Source organism: Haliotis asinina, chromosome 9, assembly GCF_037392515.1.
Source record: "Haliotis asinina isolate JCU_RB_2024 chromosome 9, JCU_Hal_asi_v2, whole genome shotgun sequence".
In the NCBI taxonomy this organism is placed as follows: domain Eukaryota; kingdom Metazoa; phylum Mollusca; class Gastropoda; order Lepetellida; family Haliotidae; genus Haliotis; species Haliotis asinina.
In genome coordinates this window covers 23,362,654-23,388,469 of record NC_090288.1, presented here as the reverse complement: position 1 = coordinate 23,388,469, position 25,816 = coordinate 23,362,654, and the positions used below count along the sequence as shown (strand labels likewise).

The 25,816-nt window shown below is 37.5% G+C and overlaps 1 protein-coding gene across 1 annotated transcript in view; it reads left to right on the top strand.

Moving 5' to 3' along the window:
• The window catches only part of LOC137296913 (ankyrin repeat domain-containing protein 26-like), a 523,769-nt gene that overhangs the window by 479,879 nt on the left and 18,074 nt on the right, over window positions 1-25,816 (top strand). The gene's annotated exons all lie outside the window — the stretch shown is intronic.

Genomic DNA, 25,816 nt, shown 5'->3' with positions numbered 1-25,816 from the left:
ATTCCTCCAGTTTATTTAAACTACAGTTTGTTTCAACATGGTTATAATACGGAAAGCCTTCATGTGGTATGTGCATATCAAATTAACATGTTTATCAATGGCAAATAAAGTTTTGGACATGTGTACATATAAAATTGTCGACATCAGTAGTTATCAACTTACAGACCTTGCTAATAGACTGATGTGTACACACGCACACACCTCCCGAAAGCCTGCCATAGTCAGTTTTACTTCTGAGCTGGAGAAAACTGTAATTTCCAAGCCAATTCATGTCGTAATTAGAATCAACAAATGTTTCAAGAAAGCAAATAATCTTAAATTTTCAAATATAATCTATAAAGTCATCGTCTCCTGATTTGTTTCGAAGTCCATTTATGTTCCAGCACAGAAATGATTGAGTTCCATTGCACAAGCAGTGTTCAGTGGACATAATACCGGTGACATTGCCAGCAGTACCCTGTGAGATATTGATTTCAACCTCGCTTGCCCTTTCCTCTCTTGGGTACGAACTCCAGAAACTTGTTGGTTGGTAGGCGCTGTTACTCTACTGTTTGAAGGGGTACAGTTAACAGCTGGCCATCCTTGAAGTAGCCAAACATATTTGTCACTTTCAAAGCCTGAAGTTGCTGACGTTGACGTGACATTAGGTCACTAGAGATACCAAGACCCACTGCTTTGAAAGCTGCTCTCGTTTTCAGGGAGCGCACTTTATCGTCAGACATGTGCAACTTTACGATCATTGGTCGAGGTCTGGTAGCATTAACCCGCTTAATGCCAAGCCTATGTGCGCGGATAACATCAGACGTCCCCCCACGTTTTGAAAGTAGCATGCTCGTTAAGAGTGGACAACGCTGTCTGCTTGCATGCCATAGACTTCTCTTCGCCGTCAGCCTCGGGGATACCATATATTATAATATTGTCACGCCTGCTGTAAGATTCCAAGCGGTCTAGTTCGGAATTTACCTTGGACATCTTTTCGATCACAGAATCGACTTTCTCTGCAAGGGCATCGATGTCGTCGTTCACAATATCATGATTTTGTTTGATTACATCTATGTCTACGCGAATATCAGTTATAGAGTGTTCCAGGTGTTCACACTTTGAACTAATATCACTGATTTCTTTCCGAAGAGAGGAGATTTGTGAACTAAGGTCATTTTTGGCGGTAGCTAATTCTGTTTTTTATATTCGCAATTGCGCTGAGTAAGTTTTCTTGAACCTGTTCAAGTGTGACGGGTCCCGGGTTTGTCTCAACATCATTCGAACATAACAAGCGCTGAATGACGACTCGCACGGGAAGCGTGTCATCCCCAAGCAGACACAGAGCTTGTGCATGGGCATCATGTGTGGCGTGGTATATAGAGAGAACAAGGTCACATTCAATATTTTTAGTCCAAAATTGATAGGTACAATAATCTCAACCTGTGGTCATGCCTTTTGCTATTTACCAATTTGGGACATTGTTAATTTTTGTTGTTTTTCCACGGAACATCATGATGTCACGTTAAATATTAATTCCACGGAACATTTTGGTCTGTCAGATGGTGGGATGGGCTTCACTTCCAGAGCATAACTCAAAAAACCGTTCAATATAGAACATAAGGTGGTGCCTTTTGCTATTTACAGGTGTTTGTGATTTAGTATTTTATCAGTTTCCATGGAAGCGTTTTTGATTTAGTCTCAAGTGAGAGGTGTGTTTTGTTTCTGGAGGATAACTCAAAAACTTCTTAATATCTGTCATTAAAATTTGGTATGTATGTGTGGCAGACCCCTGAGTGGTGCTTTTGTTTACAGGTTTTCATGATTAATCATTTTCGGGTTTCATTGAAATGATGTGGACTTTGTGTTGAACTTAGAGATGGTCGTGCTGTGCCTCTAGTGAATGTCCAGTGCATGAACAACAGAAGTCTGTCTCGGGTCCACAACTGTTTATTCAGACATACACACACAGGCTAGAACGTCTCTATTGCTTCTCCCCAGCCCTATTGTCAGTGCCATTATATACCCAAGGTTTGTCAGTCTTGGTCTTTGTTATTGGGTTCCCCTTATCACCTGGTCTGTGATGGGTCATACGTAGTGATCTTAATTAGGCTCCTAATTATCCTTACGGGATATGTGAATTAACTGGCCAGAATGAGCTTTGATGATATATGAAACTTGATTGCTTTGGTTCATTACCAGGATGGCTAATGACTAATGACTTGGTCCAAAAGTCCTTTTACCAGTATTATAAAGTGGCCAGCACATGCACGCTCAGTAGGGGCCTCGCTTGTCACCTATTAGCCGCCTGCAACTATAACAGGTATTACTCGGGGGGACACGGGTATCTCACTGACCAGTATGAATATCAGTTATCTAGCCCGCTTAATGTGTGTGGGCTAGCTGAGCTCCTTTAATCAAGAGTTTGACAAGTACATTCACATAATGCATGAGGGCCAGCTGGGGTCCTGATATTGTGCGTTGGATATTTCTTAAAATGGAGGGATGAGCTTTGTTTTCCAGAGCAGAACTCAAAACTTCTTAATGTCTTTCTGCATAACTTGGCAGACATGTCAGGTAGACCCTAAATCTATGGAAACCGAGAAAATGATAAATCACAAAAACCTCTACAAAGCCAAAGGCACCACTTTGGGGTCCAACACACATATCTGCCGAGTTTTACCAACAGATATGAAGAAGTTTTTGAGTTCTGCTCCGGAAACAAAACACATCTCTTACTTTTGAGAGCAAGTAAAAAACGTTTCCATGGAAACTGAGAAAATAATGACTAAAACCTGTACATAGCAAAAGGCACCACTTTAGCTTCCGATTGATATGTCTACCAACAACAACTTTCAACACGGGTGGTCAAAGATGGTTAATTATGAAAATAGAAACTAAAGACAAAACTCACCGAGACGGGTGCTCCTTCTAGTGAAGGAGACAAATCACGGAACTGAGCCGAGAAATCTCCGAAGATGGCCGATCTTGTTTCAAGTATTACCGACAATGTTTCCAAAAGGTGGCCTTGATATCACCGCTAAACTACCCATATCGCTGCAATTGTTTCGCAAGTGGGCTGTGTTTGTTTACATTTGAGATGCAATTTCTTCAAATTTGCCGTAATTCCTTCTATTACTTAGGGGGGCCTGATACACTTTTTGCTGATTACACCAATTTAGATGTTATATAAGTATAACAGTTTGACAGTACATCTGAATATTTGTATGCTTATTAGCAAATAATAGCAGATATGTTAGAATACATTTTCCCTAAACATGTGATGATGAATGTTTTTATGTATCGTTATGATACTTGCATGATGTTGATGACACTTTTTGTATGATGTTCTGTACAATGCTCTGTCTCAAAAGTGAGAGGTGTTTCATTTCCGGAGCAGAAGTCAAAAACTTCTTAATATCTGTTAGTAAAACTTAATAGATATGTGTGGCAGACGTCAAAGTGGTGCCTTTTGCTATTTACAGATTTTTGTGATTTATCATTTTCCCATTTTCCGTGAAAGTGATGGGCTTCATTTCCGGTACACAACTTGAAAACTGTTTAATACCTTTCAACAGATCTTGGCAGATACATGAGACAAAGTGGTGCTTTTTTGCTGTTTAGAAATGTATAGGAGAAAAGATGCCTCCGAAGTTTAGGTAGACAATGTAAAACAGGAGGGGGAGGGATTTCCCGAACTCTATGGTTTTACATTGAATACCAAACCCTTGAAGTGTTTTCTCTATCATATATACTGTCAGTGATTGGTAATTACAATGTAGGTGATGATTTAAAGGTCACATATACTCTAATAGAGAACAAACGCAAAATCACTTGCTTACATTGTTATAAATGAAACCCCATCATTAAAAATGCTCATTTCGATCTTTAATTACCTTAAATCAACCTTTTTGTCAACAGTGCAAAATTCTCAGCCGCAAACAAAATTTCAACCAATCAGAGCGGGGCGTCTCCGTGATGTAATAGTGGGTATAGAAATGAGGGTCTGTGCAGTATTCATCTACATTTCAGGGGTTGAACTGTTTCATTTACAGGTTTGTACAAACCTGAAATCGTGAAAGCTGTTGAGAAAAATGAAAGCTATATGTTCTCAGTCTGCTATCATTTAGTTTTGTCTCCTGCTTTGCCTAGTTTTCGAGTTACAACCCATGTTTTCATAGATGATTCTGTCAAAATCACTTGATGTCACTAGGTTGTAATCCGTGTTAGGTGGTATAAACCTACATGTTATGTCATCCTTCACTTGATGCTCTGTTAATGAATTTGTAACAGGTATAATTAGTAGTAACGCCACTTAGATTACCCAACAAAGGTCCCCATTTGGCATTTTTGTCTGGATTGATCAAAGGATTAACCGATAACACGCTGATTGATTAATTAATTAGTTTTATGGGGATTTAAATGGGGGATTTGTCAAAAGGTAGTGTTTATGTATGTACATTTACTAATCTATACTGAATACACTGTCGTGTCTATGTAAAACAACACCCTTCTTCCAAATGATTACCCGCCAATACATTGATTGATTGCTCATTATTGGCTAACTAAATAACTTTTTAAAAAGAATGACGCACATTTAGCCAGGTGTGCTATCTTGGGTAACCAATGAAACTATACAGAAATGTGAAAAACCTGAATCGATACATCATGTTTTCATATATTAGACTGTTAAGACGCATCACTTGGGAAATCTGCAAATGAATTATATATGACTTGTTTTGGGGGATATTGATGGATACATTTCTCGAAGGTAACAGCCTGACATTGCTCCTATAGCTTTAATTTTAATATTTTTGCATTTTTGTTTTTAATACGTTGTCGTAGCTTTCAACAAAATCATTGTTTTCGTCGTGAAGTGTAATGATGCAGACGACATACACTACGGCGTGCGTGCGAATTATGATTCATATAGGAAACCTATGAAATGTCTACCTATTACATTCCTGTTATACATTCGCAGATCGCTTCTTTTTATTAAGTTTCAAAATGCATACATGTGTGATTATAAAGTAATTAGGATTATGAGACCAAGTATAAAGACGTACATTGACAAGTGTCTACATACTGATGAGTGAACGTTACAAACCAAGTAAATTTAGCAAGTGAAGAAATTTATCGTGCAGTATTTTCACTTCGACCCCGACCTCACTTAGATTATGTTACAAGTTGTGTCATGCAAACTCCTTTTGGTAGTGATACAAATACATATATTGTAGTTTTGATTTTGTAACTTGATGAGAACAAACCATACATAATCTCTTTAATTCAAATGGATTTGACTTCACGATTTTCAAAAATGGCGGCGCCCTGTCTGAGGATGAATGCTATTTAAGTTTGTTTTCACCGACTTACAAAAGGACAATTACTTTCTACTAGTAGTAAAATATGTATTTGATTGATGGACATTAGGATTTTACATGACATTGCTTATACAGTGTTCCCAGAAATTATTGAGAAAATCTTTGTTTTTTTCTAATGATGCTAAGATTGGAAAAAGGGCTTTCACTATGCACTAAGCATACTAAATAAGGGAGACAACTCTTGAAGGCTTAGAAGGCAGCTCGTTACGTCAAGAGTTATCTCCCTTGTCTGAGCAGGCGGCTTCCTGTGTTGAGATGGCAGAATTTACAGCAAGAGAGAAAAGAAAGCTCATTCTAGATTTTGAAAGGGGTGAGGCTGATGCTAAAGTGTTGGCTTGTAGACATGGTATTCCATTGTCTATAGTATACAGAACTTTGAAGAAAATTCAAACAGGATCCGGGATAGAGCACAAAGCAGGGGCAGGTCGGCCTAGGAAATTCAGTGTTGTGGATCGCCAAAGACTTGGGCAGATTGTGAGTAGGGGCAAATTGAAAAGTGTTGAGAACATCAGAAATGAAATGATTAGCAGAGGAAGTCCTCAGGTATGCAATGAAACAGTTAGGCAGAAATTACAGAGACTTAATTGGGTGAAAAAACGTGGAATTCCCTCATGAAAATCAAGATTGGGATAATAATTTCTTTTCGGATGAAAGTTCTGTTTGGCTTTTCCCTAATTGTGTGAAAATTTAGACCAAAGATACTGTCAAACCTATCTACCAGCGACCAAAACATAGCCCGAAGTTTCACATGTGGGGTGGCATATCGGCTCGCGGAGTGACGCCATTGTGTGTTTTCACGGGAAACTTGACAAAAGAAAGATACGTTGACATTCTAAATGGTCACCTTCTTCCAACAGCACAAACATTGTATGAAGATGATTGGATTTTCCAGCATGATAATGACCCAAAACAAACAGTGCGCTACACAAAACAGTGGTTGTCGGGCGAAAATGTTCAAGTTTTAGACTGGCCCAGTAAAAACCCAGACCTAGACCCAATTGAGAATGTGTGGGGAGTCATGAAGGACAGAATAAACCAAAAGGGTCTGAGAAATATTGAAGATATGAAGGCCGAGGTGGTCCGATAATGGGATACCCTGTCACACGATTACCTACAAACTTTGATGGGTAGTGTGCCTAGGCATATTCAGACATGCATTGCTGAGCGAGGAGGTCTTACAAAATACTAAAACAAGACTGAGACTGTAAAAGGATGATGTTTTAACATGTTTATGTAAGTAAAACGCCAGAAGTTAATAAACGTAATGAGTTACATGACGCAACATGATTCTCAATAATTTCAGGGAATACTATAGCATAACAATTTCACTCTTGCAATCAGTCAATGTAAGGGGGTCAATATAATATTAAGATAATATTGTTACGTCGACCACAACCTCGTTTCCAAAGAAGAAAGCGTTATATCCATGCAAAATCCTTTTGGTCAGCAATGTGTAGTAAGCACTCTTGATTTTATAAACTCGATGAAACTTGAACTCCATTTTCTATCCTGGAAGCGTGGTAGGGGGCGAACCATCCGATTTAGTGTATATCACAGGCTTCCACAACGATCACTTCGCACACACTAACAACCAATTTAAGCACAAACTACAGAGTCTGGTGGAAATCTGTGCGTAGTGACACCATCACCCGACCCCAAGGAACAATTGATGGCAACACAACAATTCGACATGTCTTTGGTGACGTTGAGAAATCAGCAAAATGACGAGCTTCCTACACATTTTCTGTATATTTAACTGGAAACCGTTCCTTCTATGACGTCACTGTAGGGCTCTGGCAACAGTTGCATAACCTGTCTGTGGTTTTGTTTGCGAGCGAGAGAGAAGCAGACGGCTTTTTAGCAACTTTTAAGCGCTTGGTATTAATTAACCACAAGTTTTTTTTAAAAGAAAATGGTGTTTCGTTTATGACTAACCAAAAGTCTTTCATATGCAGTGATAAAAAGAGTACCAAAACTTTGAGTTTAGTGGTCCTTTTAATGAAGCTGCATAACAATAACTGAAGCATGTGTAAAATCAGTTTAATGACAGTAACTATAAGTAGATAATTTAACCCCTTTACCTTCGTCAGCCTGGTGGCCGTGCAGTAGAGTGTCTGCCTATGCATGAGAAAATTGCGGTTCCAATCCCGCTTCGGAAAACCTGTCACTTTAATCTTGAACTATATTTGTCCATTGATTTCAGACACTGATGTATCATTTGAATGTTGATGTTCATATAAAGTTAGGATGAGTAAACCCTTGGAAGCAGTCTTACTAACGAAAAGTAAAACCCTCCAAAACAAAAAACTCAAATGCAGTTATTCTGGGAAAACAAGAATATATAGTGAGAAGCACATGTAGCAGCTACAAAATTTCCGAGTCCCGTGCAAGCAAGCTGACAAAGTAAGGATATCATCTTTGGGATGACTCCACGCCCTGCTACACACACTTAAGGTTTATATATGGCATTTTTATTTTTCATGATTTCCATGGAAACAATTCAAACTTAGTCTCAAAAGGGAGGGATTGGCTTCATTTCCGGAGCACAACTCGAAAACCATTTGATATCTTTCAACAGGGTTGTCCCACTTGTACAGTGAGGTAATCTGATGTAATCAAGCTAAAGTGTTGTGCTTGGGTTGCTGGCCAGTTTCACTGACCTCAGTTCAGTCAGTTACTGTCACTTAACCACTGATAAGGTGACATGTCTTTTTCCTTAAGGTGGAGTATAAGTAAGAGATGGGTTTGTGTCATGTCATTGCAGTTATGGGGATAAATAGAGGAATGTATCCTCTGGGCCTTGTGAGCAGGAACAGGAAGCATTATCTGAGATGAAACGATTATACCTGTCACTGCATTCCAATCGAAGGAGGCAGTGAATTGTGTGACAGAATCAACTACCAACATAATCAAACATTACGTCGGTATTGACTTCTAGAGTTGTGACGATACGCCCATGCCACGATACGATATGCATCACGATACTGGTAGTCCGATACATACAATACGTATCACGATATTTTGTCCTTGTATATAGAAAAGTAAAAGTACTGGAAATAATGTGCTGTAATGTTATCATTTCAGGGAAGGTATTCTTCTCCCAAGAAAAGTAAAACGTCATCATGAAAGACATTTTGATCAAAATGTTTAGCATGTGTCAGTAAAGTAGTGTTTTCCAAAAAAATGGAACAGCAGGGATCAACATTGGCACAACTGGCTTTTTTGCACTGATAACAAAATAAATTTGTGAAAATTATCTCAGTCGGAGCATGTCCATGATAATATTTTCCACGAAAATCTAAACAGTAGGGGACACAGTGTTTTCGTAGACTAAGTATGCAAGTATTGTGTTGAATCAATACACAACAACCGCATCGATGTATCGTGCAGTTCTTGAATCGCGATAACTTGCGTATCGATTAATCATCACAACTCTATTGACTTATGGTTTGATATAGATTCTTAAACTGTCCAACAGTAGTTCATTACATAGTTAAATCAGTAGATTTGCATCTTATAGTCTGATAATTTTCATTATTCATAAGATTGTAGTTACTGTTATCGCAAACATTCCCTGGAGCAAGATCACAAAGATAGTCAGGAACCAATTGGTTTACCATTTTGTAAAATAATGTTAATTTAGAAAATTTGGTATATATATTGTTATGAATGTCAAAATATCAAGTTATGTAGCACTGTAATTAAATGCAGAATTAAAATGTTGTTTAAGTTTACCTTCTTAACCTTTTAACCCTTAAAGATATATAACTTCATATTGCTCCCCTTGTCCAGTATTCAACTTTCCAATGCAGGCTATAGTTGGTACATCAAAGACAAAATAGTAATCCCCCCTGCACGGGATTATCTGTCGGCATATCAAACAAACCCAGACAGGTGGGACTAACCCATTTCAGCAGATCTTGGCAGATATGGGACAGATCTTGAAGTGGTGCCTTTTGCTGTTTTCAGATATAATGGCATTTACATTTTTCAGGACTTCCATGGAAACAATTCAAACTTAGTAACATCAAGTAACTCTCAGATGATTTGTCCTTTCAGATATGTAGGGGCTAGGGGAATATGTCATCTTCTGATGACTATTGTCTCAAACTTGCATTCCATGATAGGTGTAGGCCTGATCTTCCACAAGATGTTCAATAACTCCTGCTCGTGTAACTTGACTGATCCATCATTAGTTTCTATGTTTCAAATGAAGAGTATTACATTTGTCAAGTCCAAATGTCATGCCAATATCATTAAGAAAAGGACTTAATGAGAACCACCACAGGAATAATTTTATGATGTTTGAATAAATGACTTCAGTTTTATTAACTGTGGTTACATCCTCTCATGGGTTCATATTTCTGCATGCCCCAATTTCACAAAGTGGTGTCTCCTTGCTGATACATACAGTGATCACTGAAAACAAGGACAGGTTTCAAGAATAATGGTTAGTACATTCTTTGTTAGATACAATTCTCATCACAAACATATTTAAGTTTTCCGTCCAAGACTAACTGCCAGGTGTCTTGTGGAGTGAGTTGACCACGACCCAGTTTGCTGTGTGGGTTTATGCTTATTTCGGAACTGATTTTAAGGGACAAGTTAGGGGTTGGCTTATCAGTGGGTCAGCTTATCTACAGTAATATATGGTACTGACGCTCTTCTTTCACACACACACCATATTTCAAAAAAAGTATAAGTTTGAAGGGATTCGTTGAAAATTAGCGAATATGACAGTGTTTGCATTTAGTTTCAATAATTTGTTCCCTATACCATCAGGTACAGTTGCCTTTTTGTTGTTTAGGGAAAGGAAAATATAACATTTGCTTGGCTATAATTCTACAGAGGATATTTTTAACGTATCCTATCTCACATGTTGCACTGTCTCTTGAATTTGATCAACCCAGTGAAAAATAAACTGTAAAATAATCTTTGGCCACTCTTGTCCATTGGCCTGTGCACTGCATGCTGCTTCCCCTATTTGGACAGCTTTTGTGTTTCCTGATAAGCATGCAGCACCACCTGCTCATGTGACCACCCGTTTCATGTTTATCTTTCTCGTCACCATGTTGAGAAGAGATGGAACAGAAAAGGAACTTTTGTTCTCGTGTTGATTGTATTGCTTTGTGCCCCTGGGACATGTGTAAGCAGTCTTAGTCTTTCTTGCGCCAGAAGTCGAATTAAGATTGTCCAATGCTTGGTCATGCCCACTTCTGAACAGGAGTTATTAGAAGTCTCATCACATTCTTACCTCTTGGAGAACCTTTGTCGTGTGTTTTGCCCATTGGAAGAATGTTCGGCTCATCAGACCATCCCTTCATGGTTTGTCATCATGGACCATTCTAAGGGATTGCAAGATCTTCGAGCCACTTTGAACATGTCTCATCCACCCATGTCAACATCCAGTTCACTGAATCTAATCTCAGAGAATGCCCTTTCATCAGCCTTGGCAGAATATTTGGCAGATCTTCCCCATCTGGACCATTCGTCAAATCGACCTAGGCAGATTTACAGGGACAATTGCACCAACTGGATGTGTATAATTTATCTTAGATTTTTCAGTTGCATGTGGTGTGCGAAAAGTATATGTGTGTGTGTTGCCAGAAGCTGTTGATTTCCTCTACTTAAATTTAGATAATGGGGGAAAACTGGTTTCAACAGCTGTGCTGGGCTGCATCCATAACGCATGCGCAGTGAATAGGTTCGCGGAGCTTGAAACAGTATGCATGCCCAACGTCTGAGGTCGTGAGCAGTAGTCTAATCTTGGTTGTGTACACAAACAAGTAAATAATCTACTCGTTACGTAAAACAGCTTGTTGATTGTGGTAAGCAGTCTGTCACAGAAAAAGCTCAATGTCTGGTTTATTCACACCTATATGTCTGTCTGCCTGTCTGCTAAAGACAACATGCAATACACACCTTCAATCATTGACCACGTGCAATTTGAACATAACAAATATAAGACTATACGACATAAAGAAAATAAGTTGATTTATGACTCGTGCACCCGAGTCCCGTCTCTGCCACATTATGTAATTAGGCAGGTGTGTTACTTGTACATATGACATGTTTTAAGTCCATGGGTTGCAAAGTAACTACATCCGTTTTTCTCGGATGACTGGATCTCACGGAAACTGGTGCAACGCTTGTATGTTTTAAGTCCTGCATTTTACTTGACAAATGACAGTTTCCAGTAGTTCACCATCTCTACTGACATGCGTTCGCTCCAATCAAAAATCAAATTCAGAGATGGGTTTACAAAACCCAACATCTCTACATACATTCTTTATGGATAACAACATAGTGTATATGATTTTGTTTGACAACAGTATATCAATCCATACTGAAACGACGCATCATATACAATACAAAAAGTTGTTATCCATAAAGAATCTTACCGTCTTGTGACTTGCCATACTTCTAAAATGCCCATCAAACACATCATCTTTCTGAACACACTATGGGCCCACCGTATGAGCCCTCGGCGTATCAACAAATGAAGCAGACAATCTGTTGCCATTGTTACACTTGAGTGCACATCCCCCAGCTATGACTGGGTTTGGTCTCCGTGGGCTTCGTTACGAGGGACAAAAGTCCAAGTACAACCAGGGATACTCTACAATACTCTATATAGGCTCCCTGGTACAACATATTACTCTTCTGAATCGCGATTGTTCGCTTGTAATTTTATTTATTTTCTTACAAACAGCAGAACTGATATAATGGAATATATGTTACTAGTACTTATAGTGGTGGAATATTTGACATGTTGATATTTCTTATGTTTTGGGGGTTTTTTTCTCGTGATCAATAGTGGTAACGCCAAATACTAGTAAGTTCTTATCCACCTTGTGCCCATAAAAAACACAGAATGGCCTTCGTTTGACTTTGTGCATTGTCATTTTATTCGCATGGCAAAGGAACCATATTTGAGGTGTGGCGAGTCACACTGCTTCCATTTCCCTCGCTACTCTGCTGCATCTTTATTGGATAAAAAATTGGATAAAAAAACATTTTGAAATTTTTTCTGATGAGTTGTAGGCTGGTTTGACATCTTGCAGTGTCATCATCGCAATAATGCGCGGAGGAGTGGGTTGTTTAGGTGGTGAAAGTTGCGATATGCTGAATTTTGTTTATGACGCGTGAACAAGGAATTTAGCATATCATAACATTGAAATAAATTTGATGTTCGCTTGATAGTGCTCAATGGTCAATACTGCACTGTTGATGGAAATGGTATTCTATCATGCGGAATTTGTTTCACTTTTATAATACTCCCGTCTTTCATGCGAATTAAATTATTCCAAAACAAATAGACAGTGTCAAGCTTACACTAGATGTTTATTTACAGATTACAACAAGAAAGAGGAAGATTAAATTTCATACAAAAACATTCCATTTACAAATTTACGGAAAATGTTACACATTATTATCAAATATACAATCAAAAACAATGGGGTAGCATTGTAGGTGTGGATTCTTTAATACTTGTTCATATTTTGCTTTCTTATGGCAGCTGAGGTCTGCCTGTTGCATCCCTTTGACTCAATTATACTTGCATTAAGTCAATGGTAAGCCAATGTGAAAATAGAATCAATGGTTATTCTCATAATCTCATAGCAAGTATTGTTGATACTTGTGTATTTAGTGCATTAGAACACAGGTGTTGAATGGTACAACCTTTTTCCTCCTTTGACAGATCACACGGATTAATACTGTTGGGTGATTGTTACTGTATCTCCCAGCCTTGAACAAAGCCTCAACACATAACAAGGCCTAATCCCTTGTTCATTGATGAGCAAGTCATGTCAGTAAGGGTTCATTAATTAACAAGGCCTAATGCCTTGCTGATTGATATCATCTGAGTTACGATTCATCAATTAACATGCCTTCTTCCTTGTTAATTGATGGTAAGCCAAGTTATGTAGTGCATCCTTTTAAAACAGTTTCATCTAATTCTTGATTCCCGAAAGCTAGTTAAATTGGTTTTCATGTTTACTTACTGTAGTTTTTCTGGAACATTTTCTCATGACATCATTGTGTTTGTTTTGGTTGTTTTTCTTTCTTGAGATGGTTTCCTTTGTCTGCAAACATCTTGTCATAACCACTGCAACAAACAAAATACAATACCCTGACAGAAACATTGTTTCAATAAAACTGACGTATATTATAGAGTGATTACAGAATTATACCAAGAGGTCGTCACCAAACACATGCACCCGATTCAAATGGTTGAACAAAATCGCCCATGAACATCACATTTTGTTGCATAATTTTACTGTGCAACAAAAGTCACATTTGGAGCTCAAGAAATGAGCATTCTTATTTATATGACAGTGGGTTGTGCTCATTTTTTGTTGTGCACTGAGGGCAGAGCATTAAGCAGAACTGCAATACCTTGAAACTCAGCGTGCGGAATAACAGGGAGAGCTGCCTTATTCTGTCCTGTGATGTGCTACCTATGCTCTTGTTGGCTATTGTGTCCTCTGTCCTGACTTCCTTTGGCCACCTGTTTCCCACCTCACTTCACTTGCTGTTGCTGAGGTGGAAGCACCATTTCGTTTTCCAGGTATGGCCAATTTTCTAATCTATTTCCATCTGCCTCTGTACTTCATAATTCTCTATAAAAAGGTGCAAAATGTCTTTTAAACAATAGTAAAATATAATTAAAAGTAATATTTATTCAATAATTCTACAAGTTTAGGAATATACATTTTAATTAAGGTAAATTGTAAACATGGTTTTGACCATGTACTTTTGAATGTTTGAACAACTTTTATGCAGGTACTTTAACAGGATATTGAATAATTCACTGTGATATATACACTAGCTGACAGTACTGTGATAATTTGAACTATATAATATTTAAATTATTTACTTGGTTCTGAAGTTTTATGACTTCACTTGCTGTTGCTGAGGTGGAAGCACCATTTCGTTTTCCAGAACTTGACTCAGCAACAGCTTCATTCCCCATTTAATAAATCTTCATCTTCACCACCATTGCCTTGTGTCGTCTTGAGCAGCAGCCCAGAGCCGAACCATCACACGGCTACAATTGGTTTAATGCATTGAAGCTCTTGCAGTTAATGTATTTAAATCATATTAAAGTATATTCTTATGTCTGTTGTGGATTTAGGGTCATTCCTCTTACAGACTCGGCATTCCATAGAACCTGCCTCACAGTTGTCTGTGAAAGTAAATTCATGGGAAAAATGCAATTAGCATTTTGAAAAACCTAACAAAATGACTAGCAGGTATTACAACTAAAGTCTTAAAAAAAGTCGAATTACTGCTAATACAACATCGTTTAAGAATATCTTGTCTGAAAACGTTACATTTACAAAGAAATAAACAATCAATTTAGTTTTTAAAATATATTTTTGTTAAATTTGATTTTGAATGCCTTAGAGATTTTGAAAAGGATATATCTATTACAGTCACTATTCCATCCCTATAATGACATGTGATATGGGAACCCCAAATATGTATATGCATGAATACTGGGATTAGTCTGTATTGCTCCATCATTGTTGTTTTTGATGAAATATCTATCTCTTAAAACATAAAATAGAACGTTTTATGTCTGTAAGAATGCGTCCAAAATCTGTCTTATACTAATTATACATTATAATTGAAATTACATGCTACGGGTAATCCTTCAGTTCAACCACAAAAAACAGCTGGTGTTACCTGGGGAATATATTCCACCCCCATAGCCTGCTTAAGTCCCAGGAAGGATATTTATGACATGTAATAAACCTTTGATCAGCCAATTAGTCGGGCTGTTGTTCTCACATCGTGATTCAATATACTAAACACTGAATGGCAGGGATACTCTACGACTCTGTGTATTGAGCTCCCTGCTAAATGATATGGTAGTCTTGAGTGTAAGATTTCTCAACAACCATGCTGCTGAAGGAACACATGGCGTCATCAGGATTTCCTTACTCATGTTACGAATAATATATTTGTATCATCTGCAATATACCCACCTGAGCTGAATGTGCCCTCTGAAGAAATATCGCTGACAGACATTCTGAACGGCTTTGTACATGTAAAATCTCAAATTCACAATAGCAAAAATGTCCGTATGTTGATGTGCAATGATCCACTGCATTTTCCCATCGGGTGTTCATATATGTATTTAGATCTCTAAAGGTCATCAAATTACTTTGAGTTACTCTTCCTCTCTGTAACTTCTCCAACCAAGAAATGCAATGGACGGTGCACGTGTATACAACGGTTTGTGAAATATGTAAATAAAGGTATGTCACTTCCAATTGACCATGTTGTTGAAATAGACTATTGTTCATCAAGACTAAGCGTTACCAAAACACTAACCCAAATCAGCCAAATAATCCCACTAGTGGTATCATCTTTGGCCTGAAGTTGTTTATTTTAAGAATAAGAGGATCATAAGGCATGCTCAACTGGGTTTGGTCGTTTAACTAATCCCACACAGCCATCATCAGCAGGGGGAATGATTTACACATCTCATTTTTTGTGCTAAATGATTGTTTCTTTTTTATTGATAAAAAATGAAATGGGATTGTGAACAGCTTTACAGTTTATATCGACACCGGTACCATACAACATAAAATACAAAATTTAAATGCAGCATGTGTTGTCACATATGTATATACATTTGAATTACAAACATGGGTAAAACTTGAAGACAATCTTATATGGAAATAGTGAATTATCTGATCTTCATAATCTGTCCATCTTGAGATCTGCCTACCTCTTCGTCACTGCTTCTCTTAGATTTGATACTGAATATGATTGAAGAATTAATCTCGTGTTTTGTCATATGATAATCTTGTATTAGAACTTTGGTTTATTTACCTTTGTAAAGTGCATTCCACACATAAAAACTAATTGTATTAATATAGAGCATTTATGAGAATGTTATTGGTAAGATAATTATTTTGGGTTGTCTTGATGGTAAAATTGTGGATGCTCACCGAAGTAACCATAGACTTAAGACAAAAAACATCTTCAAGCAGAAAGGAAGCCCATGACAGTATGGAAAAGTTTTTTCCCATCTTGTTGAGTCAGTTGTGTATGAAGTGAACTATCACTGTTGACACTGATGTATGATTGTGTAGCACTTTAGGAATTTCTTATATTTACGAAAGTTACCAAATGCAAAGCAGAGTGTACAGTTATGTAAGTTATGTTTTATGTATGAATGATAAATTTATGTACGCCAAACATAAACAAACAAATGATAGACCGGCACGCACCACTTAAATATTCTGTAACATACTTCTTGTAAATGATTATATAAATCTTGTTACACAATGATTTTTATAAATTCATTGGAGTATTTGCTCCAATCCACACGTACTGACATCACAACCAATTATCTATTGACATGTTTATGAGATTTCGTGAATACGCCAATTGCATAACACCGTTAATGAGCACCAACATAAAAGGTCTAGTGACAGGTGTTATTTAGAGAATGCATATAGTGCCCACAGAGAAGAGTGGCAAAATCACCGAAATGAGCTTGGGATGATGATCTCGAACAAAGGCAAGACATCTGTTTTAACAGGCACAAGTATTTGGTATATAGATCAATGCTGGCCGTACACATCAACTTTCATGTTTTCACGCACCAGACGCAGTTGCATTGATATATAGCACAAATGGACTATACAAAATATGGCTTATTCCTTCAGTATTCATGAATAAATATGACATGCAAGATCCATTATGCATGTCAACAGTAAGAACTCTAACAGAACAAAAGAAATAATAAATTAGTAAGTTTACAGAGTCATGGGGATTCTTGAGAAATGGCAAATTTGAAAGAAGTAGTGGTAAAATCCTTCCTAAATTTATGTACAAGTCTTGTAAACATCACCTTTACAATAGTAAATGTTTGTAAATATGACATTTAAATTTTGTAAATTTTTGTAAATCACCATTTTTTTCTTGTGGAGGTGAGTGAGTTTAGTTTTAAGCTGCACTCAGCAATCTTCCAGCTATATGTCGGCGGTCTGTAAATAATCGAGTCTGGACCAGACAATCCAGTGATCAACAACATGAGCATTGATCTGCACAATTGGGAACCGATGACATGTGTCAGCCAAGTCAGCGAGCCTGACCACCCGATCCCGTTAGTCGCCTCTTACGACAAGCATAGTCTCCTTTTGGTGATCGAAGTGACAATAATATCATAAGTAGTATTTTACTGACACCCACCTCGCTTCCAAGGGAAATTGTCAGCTTGTAACAGAACGATTTATACCCATAATGACAATATGAAAGAAATTGTATCTCGGGTAAATAAGCAAAGTAGGTGACAAGATTAAATGACTTTGTGAAAACATGAAGCTTTCATTTTCCAAATTGTCTTGATTACAGGTTTAGACAAATCTGTAAACAAGATAATATACCCTGGTACATGAATATTACAGAGACCTACATACCTACCTTGCATTATGTCACAGAGGCACAACCCTCTGATTGGTTGAAATTTCATTTGAGGGGAGGGAATTGTGCACTGCTGTCAAAAAGGTCAAGTTAGGTAATCAGATGTTGAAATAAGATGTTTTAATTACAGGGTTTAATTTGTAACAATATCAGTAAATGATTTATGAATTGGTGTATGTGATCTTTAAGATCAACACTAATAATAGCACTCTTGTCTTTTAAGGTTTGCACATTAATATGAACAATGTTAAGATCTAATTTGTTATGCAGTGGGCCAACAACGTGAGAAGTTTAACTATATGCTTCTTGTGCCAAATATGAAACAAAATATTACAAGAAAATATGTATTGAATTTGAAACCCTACTGTGAAATGCCCCATTTCTCTGCCTATAAAGAACTCCCACAAAATATGTTCAAATAAAGAAATAGTAAAGTAGACCAATGTAAGCTATGATTTAGCTCTGAACAGATTTTTTACATTCATAAAGCAGTCCTTCCTGGATTCCACGTCAAATTTTTAAGAATTTCACTGCAAATTGAAGCAAATTCTGCACCCCATTTTTCAATATTGTATAAGATTCTGTGGTTAAGGCTTTTAGAAAATACAACAAAAATGTTATACAGACATTCATGGTTTTATTCTCAAACACAGATACAAAGATAAGTCGACAGTACACATCACATCTTGAGTAAGTTTGATGACAAAGCACCCACATTTTTTTTCGGTGTTTGAGAATTTGACACTCGCTGAAAGTTATTTCTCTCTTCTCATTTGTATTTTTGATGCAGACGAACAACTTCCGGTTTCATGCAAGCAACAATTTTATACCTAAGCGAAATCAGAAATTTCTGTTTTCAAAATGATTGATATTGAGAATGTAATTGCAGTGTCACATTCATCTAATACTATTTGAAAGATGCCTAAAACTTGCGTTATTAATGAAGTATCTTTAATCATGTTTATTTTGAAAATGTTGTCACCATAAATTTGTCAGTCATTTTTATGTGTAACCAATCCTACTTTTGACATTAAATCTACCTTTCATTTCAGCTGAAGTAAGTTTGCACTCACTTAAAATAACCAAATTCCGCTTCAGAAAAGTATGAAATTCTGCACAGATTCTGCACGAAAATGCGTTTTCCGCGGACCATTTGTTTTTCAGCATAGCAAGATAAATTCCACGATTTTTTTCTGCAACCGTGGAATTGCAGAATCCAGCAGGGACTGATAAAGTGAGTGTCAGTAATAATATAATGCAACTTGGCTGTAAAGTACTAAAAAGTCCCATGCGGGATTCGAACCCGCACCGTCAGTCAGACACCTAATCGCCAGCACACAAAGTCAGCCGCCTAGCCTGCTCAACCACCGTGACTAGAATTTGTACTTTACTAAGAAAGTGAAATCCCAAATATGACACATGTTGTAGTGCCGATGCTGTTGTGCCTGTAAAAAATAACATGCACCTAGATGTTCTCCTCCATGCTGTCTTCCGTATCAGTGAACTCCACTGAACTCTCTACAACTTGGGATAGTTCAGGTTCATTCAAAGTCAGAGGAACTCAATCAGCTTATCAACCTCTTGTCTCTTGGTGATGAGTGAAACCTATCTATCAAATATCGCCACAAAGATTGTCCCACCTCTAACTTCCTTGAAGCAACTAGTTTCCTCACTTCAGAACCAATCCTAGTTCTTTATGTGTGCATATTTTTCATATTCAAGGGTGCAGTGGTAAAACTGCTCTTACAGGTAATGACACATTGAATAACTCAATTAAAATTAACATTGTTAGCTCATTACACAAGTTAATTCCCAAAAGTAACCGCTTCTAGTGAATATCACCTCAACATATACTCAATGTACCTAAAGTTTTGTATATTGGCTGAAGCATTTTTCATTGTTAGGCATAAATAACACCAGTTATTTGTCAATCAGATTTTTTTGTTAAACTAATTTATGCATCAAGCCATTGGAACATTGTATTGGAGCAGCATTTATATAAGCCACTAGGTTTGTTTGCCTATCCAAGTTTCAGCATCTTTTGGCGAAATGAAAAGATATTTAGGAAGAAATATTAGGGGTGTAGAGTGCCTCGGTTTCCCTGAAATGTTACTGCCATTCATGAGTCAGTGCTGCAGTCACTGTCAAAGCCTAGTACAGGAGACCCTGGGAATCAGGCTGCTTTTGTTCTTGGAAATACAAAATGACCAACTGTCAGTATATTGGGTATGAATATGTCATGCAAAATTGGAATGTTACCATACTATACTTTGTTAAGGTCCCCTTTATACAGGACGGTGACCGTTCTGCCCTCTGTCCATGTAAATTAACAGGACACACAACGGTCGCTAAGCCTATGTTTTTGTGTAACTGCTCTGCCATCCCTTGTTCCTTCCTTGTACAACTTAAGCTGCGAAGTTTTGACATTTTAGTGGCATTCTTTGTCCTAGGTTTCCTCGCTGCCTTCCTGCTGCCTTCTGTGCACCATCATATATATTCCAATAACAGCATCAGTTCAGCATGGTCTCTGCCTTCTCATTGACCATTGTGCCTTCCTTGCGCATTCATTGGCATTCGCTCTGCCTTCTCTTCGTGTCCTCTGGCAACTGTTCAGCAACCAGCATACTCTAGGTATATAAGTGCCATGCTAAGACAGTTTATCAGTAGTTTCATATGAACACGCTCAGTGAAATCATCATGTAACAACTTGAGCATAAACCATTAACTGCGTTTTCAAATAGCTTGTTTGCTAGGTCAACAAGTGTTGTTTTTCAACCAGATAGACATTGCCGTCATAAATAGAATGATAAAGAGACTTAGTAGAAGAAAACTTTTGAGAACCCTTAAGTCCACCCATGGTTGATGCAAACCCTGGTGACCCGTGAACGTCCTGGGTAGAATAGGCCTTCAGCAACCCATGCTTGCCATAAAAAGCGACTGTGCTTGTCAAGGTGACTAACAGGATCGGATGGTCAGGCTGGCTGACACACGTCATCAGTTCCCAATTGTGCAGATCGATGCTCATGTTGTTGATCACTGGATTGTCTGGTCCAGACTCGATTATTTACAGACTGCCGCCATATGGCTGAAATATTGCTGAGTGGTGTAAAACTAAACTCACTCACTTATAGCCTGGTTTGAAACTTTCCGTAACCTTGAAGTTCCTTGCAACTAGGGACAAATACCCAAGCCCCCAGTACGAGTATCGTGTGTCATGAAGCAAGGATCTCCATTTTCATGTCTGAAGTATGCAGAGCTATCCAAGATGAATATAAAAATAGTTGTCAAATGGCTAAGGAACTCTGCTGAATACTTTCAGAGATGTTCAAACTTACCGCATGCATGTGTATCCATTGATGGGAAACATATACCATTTACTATTTACCACAACTATAAGGGATTTTCTCTCTTGTCCTTCTTGCATTAGTGAATGGAAATAATAACTTTTTATGGTGTGATGTTGATGGTATTGGAATGATATCAGACAGTCAGATTTTCAGTGGATCTGAACTGAAGACCTGAATCAAAGATGGCACAATAAACTCCTGAGCCATTGCTGAATGATAACGGTGGCATACCATTCTTTCTACTCAGGGATGATGAAGCCATGTTCAATCACAGCACTCACCAATGAGCAACGGATCTTTTTCAGCTGCAAGAGTATCTGAAGTTGTGCTTCAACAATCCAGCTGGATCAGTTCCATGGCAAGACCATATGATTTGAAGTATTGTGTACATGGAACTGAACGACTATGCAGATGGAATTGTTTGATGTCCATGATGAGGAGGCTGTCATTACTGTACATTAGTCTGTTTGGCTCAAAAGCGGATCGATGTATTGCTTTGTAACTCGAAAACCAATAAGCATAACATACTCAATGAAATGCTGATAATAATCAAAACATCCTACCAACTCTGAGGTTTTTGCAGAATATTTGTCCTAATAATAAAAGTTTTTTAACAAACTATCATTAAAATATTGACACAGTCCACTATATTGTTCCAAGGGAGGAGTGCAAAGAAAGGGACAGACAAGTGTGCGAGAAAGCACAGAACACAGGTCAATTAATAAATAACTTTCTCGGTACTTGTGTATGTGCTTCTTGAACACCTCTGTGTGCCTTTCTCTGATCTCCTCCCTTATATGAAACACTGAACTGTGATATCATCCTGAGAAGCTTTTGAACAACTTGAATTCCAGCTTGCAGGAGGACCTCTGACCTGTATCTGGATCATCTGGAGTGATCAGTATCTCTCATGAGGCTTGATCATCTGTTGATGTTGACACAGGAGTTGGAGAACAGTCCAACTGAAAATGAAAAATTCAATCTGATAAAAGAGATGATCATGTACTCATTGAAGTTGAAGTGTTTAATAAATCTACAATTTCAATGCGCATTTTGTAATAACATTTTAAACCAAATGATGCAAAGTAATATTTGCATATGACATCACAATGTTGCTGCTTGTCATGCAATTGTGATTGCATATTATATCATTCACGTGTAATACCAATTAGTTTCTACCTAATCAAACTGAATATCTATAATGTAAAACATTCTAACCTCATTTCTTAGGCAAAATTCTGCACATGAGGAGCGAGTAATATACTCACACTGGCTAAGGATCTCCTGTGCACACGTTCAATGTGAAATCTCAGAAACTCAAGGCTACTGATATCCCATTGATCCCATTCTGTCATCTCTTGATTGACAGCTTTTCCAGATTTGGTTTTTATTAGTCTGCCAAGTCTGGTCCTGAGGATTTCATACCATATTCTGAGTAAAACCACATCTTTTCCCATTTCATCAGCTTTCATCTTCCACAGTTATTCCTTCTTGTTTTAGTTTTGCATCTTGCCAGCCTCTTATCATTTCAGGATGCTCTCTAAGCCATTCATCTATGCTCTTCTTCTACTTCAGACAATTCTGAAGCTGTGTTAGATTCAGTTACAATTTTGTGAGGAATACAACTAAAGGTTCTTCAGAAGTTTCTGCTGTGTGTTTGTCAGCAGTGACTAAGGTTTTGGCCTTTTGTCTAGTGGCATACTTTTTCGGAAGCATGGTGAGATGTCTGATCACAAGCTCAAATACCATGGAAATCAGCAGTATAAGACCTATATATAAATGCAGTCTGGTAATGCAGAGAGGATGCAGAGTAAAAGTAGAGTAGAGGCAGAGCAAACACCGTGGTTGTAAAATGGTATGCGCTAGTTGCTGAATGAAGGTAGAGTGAATGTTCAGTGAATGCTGATGGATGTTTGATGGACACACAACGATGGCAGAGAGGGGGCAGTGCCCTGGTATGCACAATTTTTATGTTGCGTTCTTTTGCCGACTGTTGTGCCTTCACTCTGCAACCTCTACCTTCCCTTTGCCTTCTTTCTGCATCCTGCAATCAGTCAACCATGATGGCAACTGCTCTGCATTTGTTTTGAGCATGCTCAATACAATCGTGTTGTTCTTGGCTTTGGCTCTACCTTCATGGCACTGGCTCTTGCCTTCTCTCTGCTTTCGTCATACCTCTGTTGGGTGTTCTGAAAACAGGTACAACAGAGGGAAGGCAGAATGGTCTCTGTCCTGTGTGAAGGGGGCTTAACATATTGTCGACAAAATAGCTCACTTCTATCACCATGTTTTGATTACTCTGTTTTATCGAATGAATTACATTCCAAAGAAAACTGATCGTGTTGCTTTGTGTAGTTTTATAAAGGATGTTTCCCCTTCTGTTCTACAGAGATTTATATAACAGTAGTATACATCACTGTCATGAACACATGCATTTGGCATGTTTCTATCTTCTTGTCATGACAAGATATTTTTTGGCAAATCATTCAGATTTTTAGTGTGTGTTTTTAGTGCTAATCAAGAAACTATTTGACCGTCAATGATTACAGCCACCTTTTGTTAAATGTATCCATTTGTTGATATGTTAACTGTTGTCTACATATTTCAGCTGAATTATGGCAACTCCAACCTTCATGTACCACTGTTATGCATGTATCATGATGTATCGCAAATGTGAGGATATCCATGGGATTTCTTGTATGTTTTGTTTGCCCTTCTGTATGTTTCTTTTATGTTTTGTCTGTTTCTCTCCTAATGCAGGAAAAAGGAGGCACTGTGGCAACCCACTATGTAATAACAATGCACTATGTAATAGATTTTTTTATCAACTAGGAGGGCAAACATATCAGGGTTGATATTTTATATAAGATACCCTATTATATTCATACCCATACCATTCAATGTTTACAACACTCAGCCTAAATCTATTATTCCTCACTCTCACTGGGGAAATACCAACATCTAGGCATATGTGTCTCGTAAACACTGATTTAATAACCTGTATTTATTACCTACGAGGGCAAACATATATGGGTTCATATTTTTCATATGATGCCCTAGGGCAATATATCACTTTGTCATGGTGTCATTTGTATGGTAACTATAACAGTTCAGGGGCAAAAGTGTGCTTTATCACACTATATGTGCTGGTAGAGCAAAATGTATTTCTTAAAAAGGATATTACAAATAGGATACCCTAGTAGCAACCCACTCTGTAATAACATCTTCAATGTCCAGAATCATTTTGTACTTAGGCGATTTTATTACAAAGAGCGTTGGTACTTTGGGGTAAGCCTGGAAAATGACTGAAAACCCAAGTTGAAGATATTCCTTCTGGTGAAGACAGTATGAGTTCTCCACCCTTAACTCATTAAGAACGAGAGCCGCATATATGCGGCAAATTAATTAGCTTCTCACAGCGAGAGCCGCGTATTGGGGGTTTTACATTTTATATTCGTACATTACCTTTAATTTCAATCAATTTAGCAGTAATGATCAAAGATTAGCCTTTCTTACTAGAGAGATTACTTTCTGTGTTAATCAGAAGAGCTATTAATGTGTTTTGATAACAATTGCTTGCAATGTCGGGGGCTTATACAGGCAAATGAACACATGTCTGCGAGAAAAGGGATTATGAGATGTTGTTACAGGAGGTACATGTTTGTTACTCGTCATTGGGAGTGAATACTAAGATACTATGTTTGCACATGGATTGAATTAACGGTGACAAGGTTACAAAACCTTCTTCTAAATTAAATCATTCAGTCATTCCTTGTAATAGTTCATATAATGAATCGTAGACATAAATAGCAATACTGTATTACACTCATGTTCGTGTAGATTTGAAATAAACCAAGTTACTAATTTAGACCTAATTCATTTGCGACTATTGCTTTTTAAAGTTGACAATAATACATAATCGAATATGAAGTGATAACTCTTGCATCTACTCATAATATACATACATAGTACATATAAACCATACAAAGGTAACTGGGGTATTTTGTTCAAGCTGTTTCATGCTTATTTGAAATGTGATTTTTCAATGCAATTTACATAAGCATTGTGTAAGAAACGTTTGTATTTGATCTCTGTAATTATCTTATCCTGTGTAATGATCACGTGTATCAGATCCATCGTCAATAAAAGGAGGAGAATATATCAATTACGGAATTGATGCATATAATCATTCAATCAGACAACACTAAATATATCAACACCTCTTTCAACCTCAAAATAACAGCCTCTGGTCGAATGCATGTCCAGGTAAACTTGTCCTGTGACAAGTGTAAAACAAACTTATGTGCTGTTACATCTTTGGACAACCTGTTTTGTGGAGTCACGCCCATTGTCAATCTTCTGAACCTCGTTTGCTTTCAAAACAAATATAAGTATGCCCATCTTCATAAATATTTGGGGAGATTCAACTACAAGTCTATACATCACAATAAATCAGTATCGTGTTACTTTTTTGAATTCTATAATACATGTACTTGAATTATGATATTTATTCATAACAATGTACAGATTATATTGAAATGTTCAGCAAGCCATCATGTTTGATGTACAAGTAGTGTGCGCAAAAAGTATACGCAAATAAATACCATCTCTACTCAATGATTGGATTCGGTTATCCGGGGTAAAAATAATCAGATTGTAGCG